We start from the raw sequence: 22266 nt of genomic DNA on the forward strand, positions 1-22266 counted from the left end.
ACCCTGGCCTCCAGAACTTCTGCAGCACTCTAGAGGCAGAGGGGTTAACACATCCTAGTCTTTAAAAGACTTGGGGAGAGAAATGTTCCTGATTTTCCCACTGGGAACATTCCAGGGACTAAAATCCCCCCGGCTGGGAAGTAATATGACTACAATCATTTCTTGCTATAAGACTTACAGTGTAAGTAAATGTTTGCCTTTGTTGCTTTTTTTTTTTTTTTAAGTTATCAGTGTCCTGTAAGGTTATTTTTCTCTCTGTGAGGACTGTTAAATTACCTCTCAGACCTTTAGACTTCAGAGTAAAACTTTGTTTGGTGCAATGAATGGATACTGTCATCCTGGGTGCACAGAGTTTTCATTTGAAGGATGACATTTAGCTGTCACAGTGAGAGGGGGCCCTAAGAGGTAACTTAATCAAATCTCTTCATTTCACAGAAGAGGCAATGGAAGGAGCAAAGTGACTTGTCCAAGAACACACATCAGGTTGGGGACACAGCCTGGACCACAGCCATTATTTCAAAGCAACTTTCATTTGTGTCATAAAAATTGCTACAATGTTGCACTGCCCAAACACCTCCTTCAACCTCCACTGTTACCTTCACTAAGAAAATAAGATGTGACTTTACCTCTCTTCCTTGACATAAAAGGTTAATAACTTAATGGAAGGGCACACAATGTCACAATAACTGTGCAAGGCCTTCAACCTGGGGCTCCCCTAACAGATGCAAATTTTCATTCAAGTCCCTTTGTGTTGGTCTGCTCACTCCTCTCCCTACAATCTGGGGCTACCACTTCTTTGAATATCATTTGCATAGATTATGCATAATAGCCTCTGGAGGCTCTAATTCCAAATATGTGAGAGAGACTAAAACTAAAATCTAGCCTGACATGCTTTAAATGTGGAACTGATTTTTAAAGTATCTTGGAATAAGGACAAGTGTGGGGAGTGGAAACTCACAGACTGATGGGTGACCAGATGTCACAGGAAGGCCTCCTCCTACCTAGAAGTCCAATGTATACATGATCTCAGGGCCCAAGGAAAGGAAAAGTCCTCTCTCTTATGTTTATTTGGTTGGCTGCCCACAGTGCATATTAGGCATGATATTTGCATCCGGAAAGGCAAGGAGGGAGTTGGTGAAGAGAGAAATGGCTAATTGAATGTACTGAGGTGCTTCTTATGTACTATGCACTGCTTGAAGGGCTAAGCCTCTCCTGATATATTTAATTCTCATAACAACCTGATGAGACAAACACTATCATTAGCTCGCTGTTGCAATGGGGGAAAAGCAGCACAGAGAGGTACAGGAACCTGTCTACTTTCACACAGGTGGGGAATGGTGAACTGTGATTTGACCTGGCACCTTGGCTCCAGAGTCTACACTCTTAGACACTTTCACTCAGGGATCTGCTTGGCACCACACCTTCTCCCATCCATCAGGCTACTCTCCACATTCAAAAGCAATGATCCACAATCTTTTGGGAACTGATTTCCTATTATTGGTCTTTTGGATTTTCTTCCCTCTTACCTGTTTTCTTTCAGGGCTCTATATGACAGATTTGATGTTGTTTTTAATAAGATGGCCAATTAACTTTATCCTGTAAGTAACTAGGGAAACTTGTTGTTGTACAATAAAAGGGCCTTAATTCTGCTCTTCTCCAATCCTGACATATCATGTATACTGCTGTTTAAGTTTTGTCTTAAAATTGCTTACACACACACACACACACACACACACACACACACACACACACGACATATTTCTTACATGGAAAAAAATTCCCTTCCACATCTAAACAATTCTATTTCATTTTCCTTGTAATTTAAATGTCTTCATCTTCTAAGTAGAGCTTCCCTCCCCATTAAACTAGATTTCTACTGCCAGACATTTTCCCCATTGCTTTAAACTCTGTGACAGAATCATAGAATCAGGAGTCTGAGAAGTCTTCTGAGCCACCCCTGTCACCAAGCAAGAGGGCAGCTCACCCATCTTTTGCAAGTTCAAGGACACTCTACCCACCAAGAGATAGGATCAGTTTCCTCTCTCCTTGGCCCTACGTAGGCCTTTGTGACCCCTGTGACGAATAGAACAGGGCAGAAGTGACAGCATCTGACTTCCAAGATCAGGACAGAAAAGGTCATGTACATTCTGCAGGTTTCTTTCGGGGGACTTTGAACCCATGTACGAAGTCCAGTGGCCTCCAGGCCACTGTGGAGAGACTGCGTGGAGATTGAGAGGAAGGCCTAAGGAGTCCCAGGTGTTCCAGCCTCAGCTAGGCATCAGACATGACAGTGAAGAAGCCTAGAGACAACTGTGGCCCCAGCCACTGTTGGGTTGCAATCACACAAGACACTCCAAGTAAGAGCTGACTCAGTAAGCTCAGTCAACTCTAACATTTGGGAACAAAGTAAATGATTAAGCCATTGTTTTGGGGGTAGTTTGTTTTGCAGCAATGAACAACTGGAACACTTAGGAATTTAGCTTCCGCATCTGATGTTTTGACAACAAAAGGAACGTGTATTCACAGCATACCAAGTCTGATCATCAGGAGTTCTGTTCTCAACATGGGCAGGAACACACCTTCTTGCTAGGAAATGGGCTTTTCTAATTTCAATGTTATTACCTCTTAGTAGGAAGGGATGTTAGGACTCTCTGGTATCTAACTCCTTCACTTTATAGATGATAAAGCTTTTTGAAAATTTTTATTAAAAATAATTTAAAAATTAAAAAATATTTTAAAATATTTTTTATTTTATATAGAGAGAAAGCAGGGGAGGGGGCAGAGGAGTGTTTATTTATTTTTGAGAAAGAAAGTGCAAGCAGGGGAGGGGCAGAGAAAGAGGGAGACCCAGAATCCGAAGCAGGATCCAGGTTCTGAGCTATCAGCACAGAGCCTGATGTGGGACTCAAACTCATGAACTGTGAGATCATGACCTGAGCTGAAGTCAGACACTTAACCTACTGAGCCACTGAGGTGTCCCCCTGCTTTTTTTTTTTTAAATAATTTTTTTAATGTTACAGAATCTTAAGCAGGCTTCATGCTCAGTGCAGAACCTCAAGTGGGGCTTGATCCCATGACCCAGGGATCATGACTTGAGCTGAAATCAAGAATTGGACACTGAACCAACTGAGCCACCTGGATGCCCCCCACAATCCTCTCTTTAAATCACTGGTCCTGATATTCTAGTGTGTTCCATCCTCTGAACTTCAATGTTCCCTTTTATTTTAAAGATCAAACATGAAATCTCATTTCTCAGACCATGATTTCCCTCAGAAATAAATATGCATCATTGCCTTTAGGGTGTGCTGGACAAATGCTCTTAAGAGGTACTTATGCTTATGACCATGGCTTCTTTATGAAACCAGGGAGTTTAGGGTGCAAATCTTTGCTGTTGCCCTCCTTCCAGGTAGTAGCCATACCTGTGGCCTCCAGCTAGCATGAATTTCCTTGTGCTATAACTCTGGGAAGCTAACATAACACAGCTTCCTAATGAAAATATTATATACATATATGAACACACATATGTGCATGCATACACAGCACTGATTCTCTCTTAGGAACAGGAAACAGGCAAGAATTTGCAGCCGGGGTCCTCCTATAATCTCCATGCTAACATATGGTCAATTCATTTGTTTAAAGTCAAAACAGCTACCATGTAGAAGTACCAGGATTTAAATGTAGGTTCTCTGATCTTGGCTGCTTGAGACCCTAGGAACGGAAAGATTTTTGGCCCAGGAAAATACCCTACATGAGCAGAACATTTTATGAAGACAGGCAATGACGCAACAATAGTAACAACTATGATGACTACAATTAAAAAATAAAACTTTCCCCAAAGATAGCAACACTTAGGACAACTATGCTGCCTTCTAACTTCAGCTTTAGCTTTTTTGCCTTAGTCATTCAGCTCCTCTTAGTACAAACATTTTCCACCTAGGACTCTTCCTTGGTCTTGAAGACTTTTTAGGTATCCCTCCTTGTGTGCCTGTAATCTCTAAGCCTAACCTATTCTAACCCCTATCTTTTTGAATGGAAATAGCATCTTATCTATTTGCATGTCAGAACTGTAAGCTACCAGAAGGTAGAGACTGTGTCTGGTTCAATGTTATATCTCCATATCTAGTGTAACACTGTGGCTACAACAAATATTTGTTGAAGGATAAGAAACCTAAATTACTCACTAGTCAGCTGTGGTAGTTTGTATTTTCCAAAAATAATCACCACAATACATCCCAACCCACCCAACTCTTCTTAAACGTGACTTGGCACTCCTAGTGGAGAGGCGAGGTCTTTGTTCTCTCCCCTTGAATCTGACTGGGGCTATGACTGTGGCTGAAGTGAAGCCACATGACTTCTGAGGCTAGGTCATAAAAGGTGGTTTGGCTTCTTCCTAGTTCTTATTCTTGGGTGCTTACTCTTGGAAGCCAGCCACCATGCTATGGGGAAGCCTGAGTAGTCCATTGAAGAGTCCACGTGGAAAGGAAATGAGGCCCCTGGACTTCAGTCCCAGTGGAACTTTTGAGATAACAACCAGCACCAACTTGCTATCCATGGGAGTAAGCTATCTTGAAGACTGATTTCCCAGCCCCAGACAATCCACCCTAGCTAAATCTTGATGGAGCAGAGACAAGTGATCCCTGTCCAAATCACAGATTTATGAACCAAATGAATTATTATTTTTGTTTTAAGCCACTAAGTTTTGGGGTGGTTGGTTAGGCAGCAATAGTGACTGGAATACGACCTATATAGAAGTGAACTTAGAGCTCTTTCAGTGATAATTCTCAACTTACGCATCAGAGTTATTTTTTGTTTGTTTTTTTAAGTGCAGGAACTCAACATGCTGATTTTGACTTGGGTTCCCTTATTTTCCTTCTCTTTTGCTCAGACTTAAGGAAAGGGAAACATCTTAATTCTGGGTTCTTTCTATAGCATCACGATTTCTCCAATTTAGGCTACAAGTTCCCCCAAAGGAAGAAAGGAACATGGCAGCCTAGGAGTGCCATGGAGCTTCTTGGTCCACCATGCACTTTGTGGCTCAGGGAGACAGATGGAATACAGCTGGAGGCCAGTATATGGTGGCCACAGATTGGAGAATATGACTATTTCCTTCAAGGAGCTACAATTTTAGAAGGGAAGAAAATCAGCTATGATAGGGGCATAAACCCATACACCAAAGACATTCTCTCAAAGACTTCCCTCAAATAAACAAAAATAAGAGTCAGAATTAGATGGATGAAAAGGTCAACTCAGCTTCTAATAAAATAACGGATCATTAATATTCAGGGAACATATCACTGACAACATGGGAAAGAACACAAATACAGCCCCGACTGGCTTGTACTCTCCCAAACTAAAAGGAAAAGGCTAATAAAAAATGTTCCAGCTTTACAGTAGAAGAACCTGACAAATACTACCTCAGCCAGGCAATGAAGGTTAACATCAACAGAGATAAAGTCATGGCGACAGTATGTACCCTTGACATGAACATAGTACTTTACCTCTGTAGTTTTCCTTCCCCTATACACCCACTCTAATGATAAGAAAAACATATGAAAAATCTAAATTGAGGGACAGTATACAAAGTATCTGATTGATACACCTCAAAATTGTAAAGGTCATCAAAAACAAGGAAAGTCTGAGAAATTATCATAGGCAAAAGGTGCCGAACGAGACAATGTGATGTGATATCCTGGATAGAGTCCTGAAACAGAAAAAGGACATTAGGGAAAAATGAAGAAAATGTGAATAAAGTCTGGACTTCAGTTAATAATATTATCATTTCATTAATTGTGACAAATGTACTATAGTAATATAAGATGTTACTAACAGAAAACCGAGTGCAGTGTATATAGGAATTCTCTGTTCTACTCTTGCAACTTTTCTGTATGTTTAAAACTACTCTGAAATTAAAAAAAAATTTTTTTTTAAAGTTCCATGTGGGTCCTGGAGGGGGACATAGTTGAAGGGAGCTTTGCAGACAACTTTCCCAGCAACCTGGTATAAGATCATGTGTCCACAGAAGGGGGCATGCAGATACAACACTGTGTAGGGGAAAGACTGAGTCCCACCCTGCCGCCCTAATGGCAGCTTCCAGCTCCTCCTATCTTTCTTAACTTAGTTGGTAGATTCTGATTTAACCTAGTTAAATATGTTGTGGAGCCTACTTGAAGAAAGAGAAAGGGGAAAAAAGATTCCATGACTATTGCCAGATACATTTATCTATATTCCCTCTGATTCTCAGCTTTTTAAATATTTGCATTCAGATCCAAAGTGTAGAGTTTGGAGGTGAAACAGAGACCAACAGCCTGAACACATAGTTTTTAAATCTGTTCAAAATCCAACTGAGGGGTCAGGGTAAATGCCACTCACTTAATATAGTCACAACTTCCTTGACCCAAGAAGCAGGTTGCATGAAAACCAAAGCTTATTTATCATTACTATGGGGCTAGATTGCCTTACCATTTAACCATGGGAGCCATATAAGGTGTTGGATATGGATACTTCTAACCTCATTCAAAATTTCTACCCATACCCCCTTCCTGCTATGTGATAATGTATCAGTCTCTAAAAACCAAACTTGGCTGTCAACTTGTCTTGACAAGATCAAGGCCCTTCAGTATTTCTGGTCAGAAATGATGGCTCCCTGTGCAGTGCTCCCAGGGCACTCTGTTCCCATTTATATTGTGGCCCTTCTCCCTACAGAGTTCTTTATTCAAGGGTGTGGTAGGAAGGCATGGGACTGGTGGTGGTGGTGGTGGTGGGGTTAATGGTATTTAGGATCAATTCTGGCTCTGTAATTTCCTAGTTGTGTAACCTCAGGCAAATTAGTTAAGCTTTGTTTTCCCCAGCTATATAATAAGGATGATGATGCCTAACTTCAGGGTGCTTTCAGAGGTGGAAGAGGAGACTAAGAGGTACAGAGCGTCCACACAGTAGTGGCATTCAACAGGTAGCAACTGTTGTTTTAGTTTCTACTACATTTAGGTCACTCCCCTGGGGCCGTGAACTTCTTGAGCATCTGGAGCCCCAGAACTTAGCTCACTGTCTGACTCGTACAAGGAACACAATAATGTTTTCTGAACAATGTGGGAATAAAAGAATACTTAATTTCATGCATTTGAGTTATCTGCAGCTGAATGCTTACAACAAAATCATAGATGTTTATTTCTTTGTTGACAATGTCAACGGAAGAAAGCAGTAAAAAAAATGTGAGTCCTGTGATGTGGCTATACAAAGCCTGCGTGTGTCTTCATGTGTGTATTTATCTCACTTTTACTTTGCTTGTTTTTGTGGTTAACATTAACTAGTTCAAATGAACACAGCAACGCATAAGACAGAGCGAGGCAGGAGAAGGCTGAGACGGAACCTACATCCTATGTATCCTCCTAAGATCCTCTTCCGCAACTGTGCCCACTGCTGCACGTTCCATTCCTAATTACAAAAGCAAATAAGCCTTGTTTCTTCCAAAGTTCTAAAGGGTTGTGTGAAAGTGTGTGCCAGGAATTGGGCTTTACAGAGATATGTCTTGGCTTTGGCTTCCTGGTTGAAGGTGTGTGCTCTGGACAGGTTTTTTGTTTTTGTTTTTTAACTTTTTATTTATTTAGTTTGAGAGAAAGAGAAAGTTCAAGTTGGGGAGGGGCAGAGAGAGAGAGAGAGAGAGAGTGAGACAGGCGCGCATGCACACAAGAGAGAGAATCCCAAGCAGGCTCTGCACTGTCTGCGCAGAGTCCGACGCGGGGTTTGACCCGTGAACTGTGAGATCATGACCTGAGCCAAAGCCGGACACTTAGCTAGAGCCACCCAGGTGCCCCTGGGTAGGTTTTGATGACAGCAATAAAGAAGTAGGACGAACAGAAGGACTTATGTTGAGGGCCAGCTGACAGGGGAGCCAGCCCTGTGAAGCCCATAGAGTCTCTAGATGCTTGGCTCCTATAAACCCAATAAAATGACTCCTCCAGGGCCTGAAGTCCCACAGCTTGGGGTCTTGGCCAGTGGGCTTCTCAATGAGCATAAGAGAATCTTTGGAACTCCTAAGGAGCCCCTTAGATAGTTCTGGGGACCTTGTCAGATAGGCAAGGTCACTAGTATCTGTCTACCCTCAGCTTTAAATTCTCAAAAGCAAGAAGAAAAGGCACAAAGTTTGGGCCTGATCATGCCTGAGAATCATTTACCTAAAAAGAGCACTGGGGTTTTTGACCTGACATCCTCTGGGGCTTGTCTGAAGCATTATCTCTCAGCACCCACTCCTCTTCACAAAGAGCTTGCTGTTTACTAAGAGGAAAATGGGAGGCCAGCAGGGACAGTGGCAAGTCTGAGGGGAAGGGGTGGGCTGAGTGGAGAGGCTGACATCAAAGAAGGGTGTCTGCTCTCTCTGGCACATTGGCTTGCCTGCTCCTGAGCTCCTGCAACTTCTCCACTAGTATTGTGCAAGGCTGCTTGGTATTCTCCTGGTTCCCTGATGGGGCTGGCTGCAGACTGTCTGGTACGGCTCTCATCATTTGCCAAAGTTCACTGCCTGTTCCAGTTTGCCTGGAACAAAACGGCTCAGGCAACACAGCTGTGCATTCTTGTGAAATTGCCTAATTTCCCATTTCAAGGCAGAATGCCCATACTCGAAGGTATAATTTAGGTTTTGGGCATGAGCTAGATTTCACAATTGAATTCTGAGTCAGCCCTCCAGGCTGTGCGTGCTTGGGGATTAAAGCTTTGCTCCCTCCCTGCTTGTCCCTCCTCCCCAATACTGATAACTATTCACTAATTTTAGATTTCCACTTATTGAGAAACTACTATGTGCCAGGCACTCTACTAGGTGATTTTTATATATTATCTTACTCAGTTATCGTAAAACCCTATGAGGGAGAAAAGAACAAACCTTAATCCATGTGACTACAAGGGTACCTACCCTCCACCTCTTTATTCTTCTCTGTTGGAGTAGAAATCTATGGATTTAGGTACTTAAACAATTCAGTGTGGACTTTCTGGAGGAAAAACTAATAAAATCATCTTGTGCATATCAAACCAAGGAGACAAGAACAACATATACAGAACAAGGAAAGAACAATGGAAGATAGTCTGTAATTCAAGACTATGTGGGATGTAACAGATTTGATGTACACTAGCTTGGCAGGGAACCCATGAAAGGCAGAGGAACCCAGCAAGTCTTCCTGGAAGAGGAAAAATCTGAATTCTCTTACTACCATTCCACCATTCATTCATTTCTTCATTCATATATTCAACAAACATTTATTGAGGGCTAAGCTGAGGGTAGCTTTGTGTTTTCTAGATAAACTGGCATCCTGATCTCAGCCATGGGGATGGCTGCTATTACCTCATTCCCCATAATGGGCACTAAAATGCATATTGGTAGAGAAAATTCTGGCAAATTCTGAAAAGGAATTTTTTCAGAATTTATCCATGGGTAGAAAACACTTCAGCACTTTATATTTTACAGTGTGCTTATGTTCAGAATCAGAACACACATTTATTAAATATCAAATTATGTTTGAAGGTATTTTACTCCTAAAAACCCAATTAATACTCATATTTTATAAGAGGTGGGTTTCATTCCCTAAAGCCAAGTTTCAGAGATGTTAAAAGACTTACTCAAAGTCATACATTCAAGGGGGAGCCAAGATGAATACATAGCACACAGTTCAAACACTGCCTCTGACTTGAACCAAAGAAAATAAGATCAGAATCAAACCTGAAGCACATCCTGAAATGTTCTACTCCCAGGCTGAGCCTAGGGTGACATGGGGACCACCACCCCAGCCCAACTCCAGAATGTTGTTTTTTGTAGACATCTTCTTCAGTAGCCTAAGGTAGCTGCCCCTACCTCCTAGGCATGGGGAAGATGGGAGGTGGTTCCTTGCCCCAAATTTGGTTAGCTGTTCTTCCCTTACTCTAGCCACAGCTCCCACAACAGGTACTGAGGCACATAGGTAAGTGGTGTCCTCCCCAACCAAATGTGACTCAAATTTCTTTTAAAATCTAGAACACACTGTTTAAATCCTACAGACCTAGGAATAGGACTCTTTGTAATAAATGGTGCTTAAGTTCTATCCTTCTCCTCCCTCTTCTCTTTCCTGGAGAGATATGGGGAGAAAACAGACACTGGGACTAGGTATAAATTCACTCATTAGTTGTATGGCCTTGTATCAATTTCCCAGGCAAGGTGGCTATGTTGGGATTCTGTCTGGTGCTTTCTATTCACCATAATGTTCTTTCATTAGTTCTCAAGATTTTGTACTAAGTTGGTGCAGTGGACAATGTTGCTTGCCATCTAGATTCCTCCTTCCACCCCCAGTAAGGAGGTCCTTATTCTATAGCTACTAGGAGTATTGGCAGCTGATGGCACACAGCTGAGTTTCTCTTTGGGAATTGCTCTCAGTTGACAGAGCTGCCTTGTTCATGGATATACCCCCTTCCTGGGAAACTTGCATCCAATGACCGGATCCTGTTGTTAAAAGGACTAATCTCCTTGCTTCAATTTGGGACAAGTGTAAAGGGCCACTCCAGCTCCAGAGTTCCCCATAGGGTTGGTTGAGGATTTTGGTGTGACTGCATCACAGCCAACTTCTCCCCCTGCCCAATACTGCTTCCTTTACTCTACTAAAGGTATCGATTCTGGGAACACTTCCAAAAAACATCCAGTATGCAAATTTACAGCTCATAGTATGCTTTCTGGGAATAATATCTGCAACATATAGTATCCAATCAATGCTGATAAGGAGGAGGAGGATGATTCCCCCCCCGCCCTTGTCATTCTTTTCCTATGTCTTACTCATATATTACCCATTATGTCCTGTGTCTTAACCATATATTTCTTCCATCTCACTTAATATTCCCTTAAAGATTCACCACTTTTAGATACCCTCTCTTGGTGTACCTCTTTCCTGGTCCTAGTCATTGTAACCATGGTTGTCACTCTAAATGATATGTAAGATCTATATTTTTGTCATTGTGTATTTCTGACATCTTTTCATTATCCTGGAAGCCCTTTGAGAGAATAAGTATTTTCAAATTCAATTTAAAAATATCAGTCTCACCCAAATTTGAGGAGGGGAAGATGGCAGTGGAGTAGGAGGACCCTAGGCTTGTTCCAGGAACACACTAGATAACTATCAAATCATCCTAAATACCCCAGAAATTGTACTGAAGACTGAAAGAACAAATTCCACAACTAAAGGGAGAGAAGAGACCACACTGAAGAAGGAAGGAAGTGTGGAGATGTAGTTTAGGAGAAAAATGGATCATGTGTGTTGTGGAGGGGAGGGAGCAATGGTTATGGAGAAGGGGGAGAGAGAGAGAGAGAGAGAGGAGAGAGGAGAGAGAGAGAGAGGAGAGGTGAGGTGAGGCGAGGCAAGGCAAGGAGAGAGGTGCACACAGGGGAATGGACAAGGAGAATGTTTCCTCAAAGCCACTGGAAAACGAGAGGGGCTGAATTTCATGAGTTCTCTAACCAGTGGGACTTAAATTCTGGAGTTTTAAAGGTCAGGAGGCTTGGCTGGAAAAGAGCCCAGAGGGCACTGCCCTGCTCCTGGAGAGAAGGCAGGCAAACAACCCAGGGGCAGACAGTATAGAAACAGCAATCTGAAAAACACCTGGGGCATAGTGGGGAGATTACCTTGGAGATCATCTTGGAGAGCAGCCCTGGGAGGCAGCATTCATGTAGATGTCTCTCTGGGAACAGGAGAGCTGGCTAGGGCCATTTCCCTCCCCTGCCCCTCTGCATAAACACAGAGCCACCTGTGGGAAGCAGCACAGCACCAACACTGGCTGCTTAATTTGCTTATATCAAGCCCCACCCACCATGCTTTGGTGGGACTGCCCTTCTCAGTCAAGCTTGCCTTAGTCACAGCATGGCAGACCCTGCCCCTAGAAGACCAGCACAAACCCCTGCCCAACTATGTCGCCTAATCAGAGAGTTAGTTGTACAGGGTCTCAGTTCTGGTGGCATTGGTGTCAGGTTTCATTTCACAAGCAAACCAGAGCACACCTAGAGATAAAACTTGCCACATTCAGGCCAGGCACCAAACACTGTCCATAGCAGGCAAGAAGAACCTCTGCAGACAACTGGCCTGAAGGATACAGCAGCAAAATACAATAGCAGAGTACATGCAACATACACCAGAGACATTCCCTGAAGCACCAGATCCTGAGCACTACATCATCTCTTCTTTATAGGGCCATAACTGTCAGAAGCAGGAGACATAACTGACTTTTCTAACAGACAGAATGCATAGACTTAGACAAAGTGTCAAGATGGAGGAATTTATCCCAAATGAAAGAACAAGATAAGGCCATGGCTAGAGGTCTAAGCAGAACAGAGATAAATAATATACCTGATGGAGAATTTAAAGCAACAATTGTAAAGATACTCACTGGGCTTGAGAAAAGACAACATCAATGTGACCCTTACCACAGAGATAAAAGAGTTAAAAAAAGAATCAATCAGAGATGAAGAGTGCAATAAATGTGATTGGAAACAGGCTTGATGTAATGAAAAGCAGGCTGGAAGAAGCAGAGGAATGAATTAGTGGCCTAGACGACAAACTAATGGAAAATAATGAAACCAAAGAAAAGACAGAAAGAATTATGCAAAATGAGAATAGATTTAGGGAACTTAGTGACTCCATCAAACATAATAACACACATATTATAGGAGTCCCAGAAGAAGGGAGAGAAAAGGGGGCAGAAAATTTATTTTAAGAAATAACACCAGAAAACTTCCCTAATCTGGGGAAGGAAACAGACATCCAGATCCGGGGAGGCACAGAAAACTCCCATCAAAATCAACAAAAGCAAGCCAAATCAAGACATTATAATTACATTTGTAATATACAATGACAAAGGAAAAATCTTAAAAGCAGCAAGACGAAAGAAATCCCTAACTTACAAAGGAAAACCCATAAAGCTAGCTGGAGATTTCTCAATAGAAACTTGGGAGGGAAAAGAAAAGAAACTTGGCAAGCCAGAAAGGAGTGGCATATTTTCAAGTTCTGAAGGGGTAAAATCTGCAGCCAAGAATACTCCATCCAGTAAGGCTATCATTCAGAATAGAAGGAGAGATAAAGAGTTTCCCAGACAAAAAACACTAAAGGATTTCATGACCACTAAACCAGCCCTGCAAAAAATATCAAAGGGAACTTTTCAGTGCAAAAGTGACAAAGACAAGAAAGGATTAGAGAAAATCTTCAGAAACAAATAATAAAATGGCAATACATATCTATCAATAATTACTTTGACTGTAAATGGACTAAATGCTCCAATCAAAAGATATAGGGTGTCAGAATGGATTAAAAAAAACAAAACAAAACAAAAAACAAAACCAAGACTCATCTATATGCTACCTATAAGAGACTAATTTTAGACCTAAAGAAACCTGCAGATTGAAAGTGAGGTGGTGGAGAAACATTTATCATGCATATGGATGTCCACAGAAAGCCAGAGTAGCAATACTCATATCAGACAAACTAGGCTTTTTGTTCTTGTATTGTTATTATCCTGCTTTGGGTATGATGGGAGTACTGGCCTCACGGAATGATTTTGAATGTGTTTCCTCTATTTCATTCTTGGTAAGATTTTGACCAAAACTGTCATTAAATATTTTTAAAAAATGTTTAGTAGAATTCACTAGTGAAAGCATGTGCTCTTGGGCTTTTCTGTGCTGGGAGATTTTTGTTTGCTAATTCAACTTTCATTCTTGTTATTGGTCTAAGAAGATTTCCTATTTCTTGGATTCAAAATTCATGATTCAATCAAGGTAACTTGGGCATTTCTAGGAATTATCTGGTTTCTTTTTCTAAGTTATCTGATTTGTTAGTATCTAATTTTTATAGTAATCTGTTATCACACTATGTATTTCTGTGGTTATCTGTTGTATTGTTTTCTCTTCCATTTCTCATTTTAGGTTTTGACCCTTCTCTCTCTTTTTTCTTTAATGGAGTAAAAGCAATGCCAATTTTATTTATTTTTATGGAAAACTTGGTCATTATTTTCAGTGTTATGTTATTGTTTATTCTAGTCTCTATTTTATTTATTTCTGATTTTTCTTTGTTATTATTTCCTCTACTAAATTTCAGCTGTCTTTTTTCTAGTTCCTTATGGTATAATATTATTTAAACTTTTTCCCTTGATACAAGCATTTATAGCATAAATTTCACTCTAACATCTCCTTTTGGTGCACACTGTAGATTTTGGAATATTGTGTTTTCTTTTTCTTTTGTTTTGAGACATATTTTGATTTGACCTTTGATTTCTTATTTGGTCCACTGCTTGTGCAGTAGTGTGTTAATATTTACACATTAAATATTTAATATTTACAGTGTAGATTTTCCAGCTTTCGTTTATTGTTGATCTTTAGTTTTATACCATTTGGGTTGAAAAATATATTTGGCATGATTTCAGTCTTTTTCTAAAAATTAATTTACTTATTTTTAGAGAGAGAAAGAGCACGGGGGAGAGGCAAAGGAAGAGGGAGAGAATCCCAAGCATGCTCTGCCATGTCAGTGCAGAGCTGGCCATGGGGCTTGATCTCATGAACTGTGAGATCATGACCTGAGCTGAAATCAAGAGTTGGGTGCTTAACCAACTGAGCCACCTATGTACACCTGATTTCAGTCTTCTTACATTTGTAATATTTGTTATATCTCTTTTTATGTGGATTCTTTTGTGTGTACTTGAAGAAAATGTGTATTGTTGGATGGATTTTATTTTTTTATACACACACACATATATGTGTATATATTTATGTATATATGTATGTGTGTGTATATAAGTATATACATATACTTATACATATACATACATATATATATAAGTAAGGGGTTTGAATCTTGGCAGTCTGGCTTCAGGGATAGCCACATTACCACAAGGTCCTCCTGCTCAACCATAACTCCCTGAAGGATGGGAGGAAACATTATTTCTTTGTATATTTCCATAGCATAATGGAATGGAATGGATGGAACGTTTCTTAGATGGAATGGTTTATATATCTTTTAGAACCATTTATTCTGAAACATGTTTCAAGGAAAAAATGTTCTTTTTGAAAAAAAAAAACTAACTGAGGGTACTCATTTAAAATAAAGCATATCAGCCTGGCTCAGTTGGTAGACCATGTGACTCGATCTCAGGGTCCCACATTGGGCATGGAATCTACTTAATTAAAGAAAAATTTTAAATAAAAAATAGATAAAATAAAAATATATAAAAGCAAATAAAAAATAAAAAAATAAAATAAATGAAAAATTTAAAAAAACCATATCAGAGGTGAGGTGGGTGTAGGGGATGGATGAAATAGGTTAAGGGGATTAAGAGTAAACTTAATCATGAAGAGTACTGAGTAATGATATATAGAATTGTTGAATCACTATACATAACAATGTATGTTAACTATACTGGAATTAAAATAAAAAAAATAATATACCAAAAAAATCTATTCCTCCTACCCAATAATATACGCTGATGATTGAAGGCATCTAATCCTGTTGGCTGAACATTTGACAAACCCCTTATAACCACCTCATCTTCCTCTCATTCAGTTAATTCATTCAGCATATATTTACTGGGTGTCCTATCTGAACTAAGCATTGTTTATGCTATGTGAATACACAAATAATGTTTCTTCCCTATCCTCCAGAGAGTTATGGTTGAGCAGGAGGGCTTGTGGTAATGTGGTTGACTCTGATGCTAGATTGCCAACATTCAAACCCCTTACTCCCATGTTCTAGCCCAGTGACCTTGGGTAAATTAAACTGTCTGTGCCTTAATTTCCTCACCTATAAAATAAGATTAAAAACACTATCTTATAGGATTATTGTGAGGATTAAATAAGTTAATATATAAGGGGTTTATAACACTGTCTAGTAGACAGTATTATCTAAGTCTACACTCTCCAATATGGTAGCCATTAGTCACATGTGGCTACTGGGCATTCTAAATGTGGTTAGTTCAAGTTGAGATGTTCTGAAAGTGTAAAATACATATCTAATTTTTCCAGGTGATTCCAATTTCACCAAATTTGATAGGCACTGCTAAGGGAATGCAGAGGAACTGGTGACAGGTCCTGTTAGAAGAGAAGACCATGTCACCCACCATCCACACCAGTTACAGAGAAGACATAGGGCAGGGGAGGCCACACAGGAAATGGTCTAGGCATTTTAGTAAGTTTGAAATACAAATAGGTAGCCTACAGCAATGCTCCATTCCACACTGCTTGGCAACTTCAGTTGCTGCTTTTTCTGGAAACAATGCCCTCTTTGCCAGACTGGGTCTGCAGTCTTCTACACCTTTTTAATCTAAAGTGAGCCTAGAACAAAGGGAATCTAAACTCTTTGCCCTAGGTCAAATTAATTTGCATTTGTAAAGCACAACCTCAAAAGGCATGCTTGTCATTCCCTGAGTTGTGCTCCCTACCAGGTGGATGTGGAGCTGACTTGGCAGCCTAGGTTCAGAAACAGTGCAAGAGAGCAGTTGCAACAGCTCAGGAGCTAGCCCATGACAAGTGGGTCAGCTTCTAAATAGAGCCACTTCTTGAGAACATCATAAGCCATGGGAGGATTAGGGGGTAGCTATAGAGATCTTTTTCCATTAAGAAACAATTCTACACTAACTCCATGATTTTGCACTTTGGATTTATGATCTTTTTTTTTTCTCTTGGGCACTTACCAAATAAATGTCTTTCATTTAATGAAGTCTAAATTCTGCCCTTGGTCTTCAATGGGGCTACACAGAGGGACATGGGTCCAGAGAAGTCCACGCATTATGATGTGGGTATGACACATTGTGAATTAAAGGACTTAGTAAGCTGATGCTGCATTACTCTTCCTCAGGGAGAGGAGAGCTGGGGATAAGGGGCCCCATGGGACATCATCACCTGGGAGGAGGTTGCAGGTGCATAACAAACTCATCTTTATATGGAAACCTGTCTTTGCTCTCTGCTCCCCAGGTTTCTTCTTCTTCTTCTTTTTTTTTTACAGCTTGTGTATTCATAGACCTCTCCATTCACAATGATGAATGATATCACCTTCCCTCACTTCCCTTAATGCAATTATGCTGCAGAAGTTTTGGGCCAGTGCAAGGTTTCCATTACATGATTTCTTGGAAGTGGCATTGTGTCTGTGGCTTTCACCTACCAAAAGAAGGGCAAGCATCCGAATATTAGCAGTGATAGGTGTCTCATGTTTACTGGCAATTATGATAATAATAATAATAATAATAATAATAATAATAGAAGTGTAGCAGTGACAGTGGTCGTGGCAATAGTAACGGTCAAAAAGGTATTATTTATTTGGTCCTACTATTTCAGCTTCTGTGCTATATACTTTGCTACAATGCCACATTGTAGTCTTCAAACAAGACTGCCCTAAAATATCATCCCACAGGTTCTTCCTACAATGTGATGATGACATTCATTGAGATATGAGGTCTATGTTCTCTTATACCTGGGTAAACCTGTGACTGTGGCAGAAGTGACACTAGGAGTTCCAAGTTCTATTAATGAGGAAGCATAAGGCAAGCTGGGGGCAAAGCACAAGCTAACAACCTTCTCTGCCCCCACCCTAGATGGGATAAGTGTGACATCCCTCGGCACTCCTGAGTGTCCAAGAACAAAGTAAAGAAAAAAAAAAACACAATGGTTAACTGATAGAGATCACCATCATGCAGGACATGAGTCTCATGTCTTCAGTTTACAAATGTCTTAGTAAATGATAAGAAAATGGCAATCTTATCAAAAGCCTAATCTCCAGAAACCCATACTCAGTTTCCTGGACCCCTAACAACACACCCCCCCTTCGTGGTGATGTGAGAAGGAAATGGCAAATTTCCTTATAACCTGCAGCCCATAGACAAATACTTGAGATAGGCAGAGTAAAACATTCTTCCAGGAATTCCTTACTATCTTAATGTTAATGCTTTGCTAGAGAAAAAACCACCTTAACTTGACAATAGCTAGGCTTCCAGTATCTTACGAATCCTCGTTAGCATATGAAAATCTGTGTGGAGTCCTCTCTTTTGCCTTTACCTCCCCCAACTCCATAATATATAATCAGTCACTCCTCACAACCCCTGTGCAATTCTTTCTGCCCAAGGGTCCTGTCCTATGCTTTAATAAAATCACCTTTTTGAACCAAAGACATCTCAAGAATTCTTTCTTAATTGTCAGCTCCAGACCCCCACCATCACTCCAAAACCCCATCACTATGACTTCATAAAAAATAACATGCAATAAGATGATGCTGCCATGGATCATACAGAGATGGACATGCCCCAGGAGCCCTAGCTCTTTAAGCCCCCAGCTGTAGGTGTCTCTCCAGCATTGACTGCCAAATGGGAGTAAACTAATCTTTAGGTGATTTCAGCCCAGTTGATGTCAAGTGAAGTCCCCACTGAGTCCTGTCCAGAATGCAGGTTTGTGAACAAAATTAATGGTGTCATTGTTATAAGCTGCTAAGTTTTGGGGAAGTTTGTTACACAGTAATAGTAAACGGAACCCCTATGTTATCTCATTAAACCTATGTAATAACCTTTCAAACTAGGTATTATTGCCATAGCTACCTTACAGATGAGGAAACACGCAAAGAAGTTTAAGTTATTTGGCTGAAATCTCACAGTTGGCATGTGGCAGGGCTGAGCTGCAAGCCCAGGTCTGTCTTGCTCTGTGTGCAGATTCTGAGTCAGATCCTACCCAGCCTTGGCTACACAGCCCATTCATGTGCTACAGTCCCCAGTGGGTCTGCACCCCTGCCTAGCGTATCTGCTAGATTACACATGGACATCTGTAAACAAAGACGGCCTCTGGGTTTTTCACTGTGTCGTAAGAAAGATTTACCTTTTAAAGGTCTGCAGATACGGCTGATTCCTATGCTCAGTATGAAAACACACTTGGCACTGAAGTGAAAATGGGAAAAAAGAACACAGGCTGCCTTGAGGTTAGATTTGGGTTGCAATATCTTAGTACATTCCGGTGGACTTTAAGATGTTGGCTTGTGTGTATGTATGTATGTATGTATGTATGTATTTAACCATCCATAATGTCATTTCCATCATGAGATGTATTCTAAGAGTCAAATGGCTTCTTTGCTGTCTTTTATTTTGGAGCTCAATTGGTTTGTAAGCAGGAGACAACCCATTTGGGATACTCTTTCAGAGCTGTAGCAAAGTCAGCTGTGTTGCTTGTATTTTCACCAACTGTTACACCCCAAATGACAATTGGAGCTACCCTTTGAATTAGCAAGGTCTCATCAGATACAGAAGGAATACCATCAGCAACAGCATGAAGCACAGTATGATCCAGTGCATAGCATGTGGGAGACAGGGTCACCAGTGTCACTCATGGCCAATAGGAACCTTCAACCAGGTGGAGTAGCTCTGCTCCTGCAGAGCTGGTTTGTAAATCAGAATACCCAGGAAGCAAACAGAGAACCAATGCAGGGAGGGTCTGCTCATTTCTATTTCTCTGGGGTTCCCATACTATAGGGCAGAGACTTATCCTGTGTACAATCATACTGGAGGGCTAACTTGACTCCATCTTCTCATTCTTGAATATTCCTTCATTTTTCATGGCTCCCTTTTGATTGATTCAGGGAGACATTTATTTCTCTCCTTTTAAATTTAAATTTATTGAGGTGTGACTTATATGCAATTAAATCCACACATTTTAAGTGTACACATTGATGAGTTATGACAAGTATACAAACTTATGACAAGTATCCAAGTATACTTATGACAAGTATCCTCAGTGAAGATAAAGAACATCTCTATCTCCTTGGAAGGTTCCATTGTGTCCCTTTGCAGTCAGATCTCCTCCCCTATACCTACTCCGGGCAACCAATAATCTGACTTCTATCACTACAGGTTTGCTTCTTCTGTTCTTGTTTTGTTTCTTGCTTTCACTCAGCATAACATCTGTGAAACTTATTCATTTGCTGCATCGGTGGTTTGTTCCTTTTTTATGGCTGGGTAGTATTCCATTACATGACTATGCCCCAGTTTGCATTCATTCATCTAATGATAAACATTTGGGTTGTTTCCAGTTTAGGACTATTATGAATAAAGCTCCTATGAACATTTGTTTACAAGTCTTTGTATGGACATATGTTCTCATTTCTCTAGGGTAAATACCTAGGAGTAGAACTGCTGGGACATATGGTTAAGTATATATTTAACTTTGTTAAAAATTGTCAAACTGTTTTCCAAAGTGGTTTACCATCTTACATTTTTGTTTCAAAATTTAATTATGTTGATTGACAGATGAATTGATTATTTAGGTAATAAAGTATATCGGTATGATTGTAAGTCAAAATGCAGAAAATACAGTGAAAAGTCTCCCTCCCAGCTTCAACTCACCTGAAAGTAAGCAGTGTTACCAATTAGTTGTGGACCTTTCAAGAGATAATTGAAACATTCACAAGCAAACCCTTAACTACATTTTCCCTTCCCACTCTTTATACAGGTGAATGTGTCCTGGACACCTCTTGCTTTTCTTACTTAATAATGTATCTTGGATATTGTTAAAGGGATATTTTCTAAAGTGTGTTCTGAGAAACTCTATCCCCATCAAGAGCTGTGTAAGAAAAATGGTCCCAAATAAACTTGGGAAAATGCTGCATACTTCAGCGAATCCTCAGAAATTCACAGCGAATCCTCAGAAATTCACAATTCACATTCAGGTATTAAAGGCTCTAAGAAGTCCTGTAATTGAAAAGCAAAGTTTCTAAAAATATTTGACCTGAGAATCTTTTTCTTTCCAGCAACATCTGTTTAACTTTGCAGAACTAGAATTCTGCAGAATATTCTTGGGAAAGCACATTATATAGACAGACTAGTAAACATTTTAGGCTCTGTGGATATGGTCTCTGTTGGGATTATTCAATTCTGTCATTGTAGTGTGAAAGCTGTCCTAGGCAAGATGTAAATGAATGGGTGTGGCTGTGACTCAATAAAGCTTTATTTACAAAAGAGGCAGCAGGCTGTAGTATGCAACTCCTGATCTAGGATTTGAGATAGTAAAGGACTGGCAATTATAAGTTTTTAAAGTGTTTTGTCAAGGCCTGCTGTTTGTGCTTTCTCCCTACAGGCCCCATTCCCTTCCCCACCCCAATTAATCTGCCATCTCAAGGTTCAGAAGGATAGCAATTGAGGGAAGGAGGGGACAGAGACAAAGGAAGAAGATGGGGATGGAGAGAGAAGGAAAAGGTGAGAGGGAATTGTGGAGAAGGTGTCCTGGAGCAGAGGTTAAAGAAAATAAACACTGCTAAGGGCTAAATCAATAGCTGCCTGAAATTAAAGTTCCTCCTAACTGCTTTTCCTCTTTTTTTTTTTTTTTTTTTTTTTTTGCCTCTCCTTCCCCTCTTGTCTCCTCTAAGCCAGGTGTCCACATGGAACACTGGGAAAAGGGCATCCATGTTTCACACTCTCATGGTCCATTTGATTAAATAAATGTCCACTGACTGAATGGAGACTTTTGGATTCTGGGCTTTAGCATCTCCACCTGTAAGACCATGAAATCTTTGTTGTTCATGTCAAAACCATCTGAGGATGCATCAGGTTGTGGCCAGACATGTAATTCTGGGAGTAAATTTTGTAAGTTTTCCCTTATTAACAATTGGGCAATAGATATAATAGTTATCTAAGAAAATTTTAGCTATTGTTTTAAGTACCAGATTCCATCAACTAGAAGAAGTAAAATACTATTGTTTTATGTATGAGTAAGAAACAAATATACAAAGTATGACACAATGCTTTCTTGCAATTATAATTTTTATTTTATACTTATTAAAAGAGCTCCTTTAGACTTACCTAGACACATTTATCATATATCCCTTCACTTACATCATGAAGTAATTGCCAATCCTTTTGCAAGCATTTCAGGAAAAAAACACAACCCGATTTGAACTGTTATGTAAGTGTTTTCCTTCTTTTGATTTCATCTAGAGTTTAATTGTTGCTTTGGTTTATGGAATGGAGACCATTCATACAATCATGGACATTTTTTCCACAAATATCAAATTTCGGCCCTGCTGCCCTACTTCAATGCCCTTTGCAAATGCAACTTTTTGTTTCCATGCTTTGTCACAGTGAATCTTTGTGACCTTTGTGTGTGTGTGTGGAAACTCTTTAAACGGCAGTTAAACATGCATAGTACCAATGGTGCATTTGCCTCAAATAGAGAGATGAGGTGAACAACTACAACCAACATTCACCTGTGCACAGACAATGATGACTGTCATGAGTGCTGCCTGGCTGACAGCAACTGCAATATGC

The 22266-nt window shown here is 40.3% G+C and overlaps 1 protein-coding gene and 1 long non-coding RNA gene across 5 annotated transcripts in view; one reads left to right on the top strand and one right to left on the bottom strand.

The window, feature by feature from the left end:
* TMEM108 (transmembrane protein 108) overlaps nt 1-22266 on the bottom strand; it is a 360169-nt gene that overhangs the window by 19536 nt on the left and 318367 nt on the right. The gene's annotated exons all lie outside the window — the stretch shown is intronic.
* On the top strand, nt 18235-21457 carry LOC125921325 (uncharacterized). Of its 2 annotated transcripts, XR_007457380.1 has the most exons (3): nt 18235-18411; nt 21080-21198; nt 21373-21457. It is a non-coding gene; the product is annotated as an uncharacterized LOC125921325 (long non-coding RNA). The 2 variants fall into 2 exon arrangements; XR_007457379.1 differs by lacking the exon at nt 18235-18411 and having other exon boundaries at nt 20708-21198.

This window comes from Panthera uncia, chromosome C2 (assembly GCF_023721935.1).
Source record: "Panthera uncia isolate 11264 chromosome C2, Puncia_PCG_1.0, whole genome shotgun sequence".
Taxonomy (NCBI): domain Eukaryota; kingdom Metazoa; phylum Chordata; class Mammalia; order Carnivora; family Felidae; genus Panthera; species Panthera uncia.